We start from the raw sequence: 3595 nt of genomic DNA, 5'->3' as shown, positions 1-3595 counted from the left end.
CACTTTGTCCCTGCACAGCTGATCCTCCACAGAGGGTGGAAGTTGGCAGTCAGTGGTTACAGCCAGTCCTTGCAGCTGACTGGCTTAGGTAAATCCCTCCTATTGATCTTCCAAAAACAACCAAGGCTCAACTACAAGAGAAGGATATACTCAACCCACACATAGGGGGCACCTCAAGTACCCAGCTTGGGTGATAGGGGAGGCCATGCCACTGGACTCTACAGGACACCTACTACATTAGCCCACCAAGACATGGAGTCAAAGATCTACCTAATACATAGAAACAAACACAAGGAGTATGCCAAAACAAGGAGACAAAGAAACATGGCCCAAATGAAAGAAGAGAACAAAATTCCAGAAAAAGAACTAAATGAAATGGAGATAAACAATCTATCAGATGCAGAAGTCAAAACACTGGTTAGAAGGATGCTCAAGGAACTTAGTGAGTACCTCACCAGCATAAAAAATATCCAGTCAGAAATGAAGTATATACTCATTGGAATAAAGAACAATTTACAGGGAAACAACAGTAGAATGGATGAAGCCAGGAACCAAATCAATGATTTAGAACATAAGGAACAAAAAACAACCAATCAGAATAACAAGAAGAAAAATAATCCAGTAAAATGAGGAGAGTGTAAACAGCCTCTGGAAAAACTTCAAGAGGTCCAAAGTTCACATCATAGGGGTGCCAGAAATAGAAAAAGAAAGAAATTGGAAATCTATTGGAAAAAAATAGTGAAATAAAACTTCCCTGGTTTGGTGAAGTCCAGAACACACAGACAGTCCCAAAGAAGATGGATGCAAAGAGGCCCACTCCAAAACAAATCATAATTAAAAGGTCAAAGGTTAACAATAAAGAGAAACTCTTAAAAGCTGCAAGAGAAAAGAAGTTAGTTACCTACAGGGGAGTTCCCATAAGACTGTGAGCTGACTTTTCAAAAGAGACTTTGCAAGCTACAAAGGATTAACAAGAAATATTAAGTCATGAAAAGCAAAGACCTACAGCCAAGATTGCTCTACCCAGCAAAGCTATCATTTGGAATTGAAGGACAGATAAAGAACTTCTATGCTGCAGAAAGAAAGAAGGAGCTCCTACCTTTTGCAACAACATGGGTGGAACTGGAAAGCATTATGCTGAGTGAAATAGGCCAGGTGTTGAAGGACAAATACCATATGATCTCACCTCTAACAGGAAGCTAAACAACAAAACAAACAAGCAAGCAAAATATAACCAAAGACACTGAAATAGAGAACAGGCTGACAGTGACCAGAGGGGAGAGGGGAGGGAATTTCAGGGGAAATAAGGGAGGGATTTAGAGGAACCTATATAAAGGATACATGGACAACAACTGAGAAGGGTGGAAATGGGAGGGAGGGGGGAGGATGGGGGGTGGGATGGGATGGGAGTAATAGACAGAAAACTGTACTTGAAAAATAATTAAATAAAAAAAAAGGGAAAAAAAAAAAGAACTTCCCAGACCAGAAAAAAACTAAAGGAGTTCATCATCACCAATCCATTATTTTATGAATGTTAATGGGACTTATTTAAGAAAAAGAAGATAAAAACTGTGAACAATAAAATGATAATAAATACTTATTTATCTACAAATGACTCTACAAATAAACTAAGCAAACAAGAAGAACAGAGACGGAATAATGGAGGAGAGTGTTTTGATGGTTGCCAGATGGGAAGAGGGTGTGGGGGAATGGGTGAAGAGGTTAGGGGATTAGGAAGTACAAATAGATAGTTACAGAATAGCAATGGGGATGTAAGTACAGTATAGGAAATGGAGTAGCCAAAGAACTTATACGCACGACCCATGGACATGAACAGTGGTGTTGGGATTTCCTGAGGGAGTAGAGGGTGCTGGGTGGAGGTGAGCAAAGGAGAAAATCGGTATAACTGTAATGATACAATCAATAAAATATAATTTAAAAAGAAAGAAAGAAAAAAATAAAGATTTCCTCATCTAAAAAAAGGAAAAGAAGAAGACAGTCATCTAGAAACTAAGAAGGGAGTCCTCACCAGACATCAAATCCGCCAGTGTTATGATCTTGGACTTCCCAGAATTCAGAACTGTGAGAAATAAATGTTTACCATTTTAAAATTTTGTTTACTCATTTATTTATTTATAGGGTGCCATTAATAATTTCAACAGTATAACAGGACGGCTCTGGGAAAACTGGAACTAATAGTCACCCTCTCAATGAGAGATTAAGAGCAGGGAAAATATATGCATACAGGCTCTAAAATAATAAAGAAGGGGTTTTCAATCACAAATGAGGGTTGGAGAGGTTTCACTATCAATATGTTTTACATTCTTAACCTTGGGTGTTCTTGGCTCATCTTGGAATTGGGGTAAAACACAAGGGGCAAAATGGCAGGCAAAAACCCCTTTTCCAGTAACAGTACAGGAATTACAATTAAGCTCTTATCAAGAGCTTAACTAAGAGACATTGTGCCCTGCAGACCCCCAAACCTGTCATTGGTTGTGTTTAAGTGGAATAAATGTTACTGCCATCCCTGCCTTCTCTCCTCCTGTCCAGTGGAAGGAGGTGGCACTGCCTGTCACTGTGTTCTAAATGCTCCCCTTCCATTGCAATTTCTGGTACCATACATATTCTCAGCTATCTCCTGCCTCTGAGAGCAGCTACCACCATATTTTCCAGTTAGCTCCTCATCACTGACCAATTATGAGCTCCAACCTCCACCAGAATTATTCCACTGAGGTGGAGGGTGCCATCAAACACCTGGTTAACCTGCATCTGAGGGCCTCTTACACCTACCTCTCTATGAGCTTCTATTTTGAAGGTGATGAGGTGGCCCTGGAAAGCATGGGACACTCCTTCCAGGAATTGGCTAAGGAAAAGCACAAAGATATCAAGGTTCTCTCAAAGGTAGAAAGCCAGTGAGTGGCTGTTCCCTCACCCAGAAAGGGAAGAAGCAGTCTCAAGATGGGTAGAGTGGCAGTGTGGATGCCATGGAAGCTGCTAAGGTCCTAGAGAAGAACCTGAGCCAGGCCCTTTTGGATCTGAATGCCCTAGGATCTGCCAACACAGACCACCATCACTCTGACTTTCTGGAGAGCCACTTCTTAGAGGATGAAGAAAAACTCATGAAGAAGATGGGCGACCATCTGACCAACCTCTACAGGCTAGCTGGCCCCCAGGGAAGGCTGAGCAAATATCTCTTCAAAAGGCTCACCTGAAAGCATGATTAGGAGCCTCTGAGGCCCAGCAGCCTTTGAGAGACCCTTGTGCTTTCCCATCACTGAGTTCTGACTGAGCCTCTTTCTCCAGCCAGGAGGCAACATATTAACTACCTAGAAACCCTCACCCAAGCCATGAGATCAAATGGAATCCAGAAAAATATTTTTTTTTGCAGAGGGGAAAAAAAGCTAGAAGGGTGTGTGTGTGGTGGGGAGGGATAATATGCAGAATAGCATGAAGAGTTTGCAGTGTTTAATTCTCTAGACTTTCTAAAGAAATTATTTAATTTGTGTGAATCACCTATGTATGCTGAGGTACTATGCTTTCTTGCCCTGGCTGGTGTGGCTCAGTGGATTGAGTGCTGGCCTGCAAACTAAAGGGT

General features: G+C 41.4%; 1 pseudogene; it reads left to right on the top strand.

The window, feature by feature from the left end:
• Window positions 1-2697: 2697 nt before the first annotated feature.
• Window positions 2698-3224, top strand: LOC118996766 (ferritin light chain-like; annotated as a pseudogene).
• Window positions 3225-3595: the final 371 nt, after the last annotated feature.

Source organism: Sturnira hondurensis, unplaced genomic scaffold (genome assembly GCF_014824575.4).
Source record: "Sturnira hondurensis isolate 20B ecotype Veracruz unplaced genomic scaffold, ASM1482457v3 Scaffold0011652, whole genome shotgun sequence".
Lineage (NCBI taxonomy): Eukaryota > Metazoa > Chordata > Mammalia > Chiroptera > Phyllostomidae > Sturnira > Sturnira hondurensis.
Note: the sequence above shows the minus strand (reverse complement) of the source record. Positions and strands in the feature narration are given on the sequence as shown.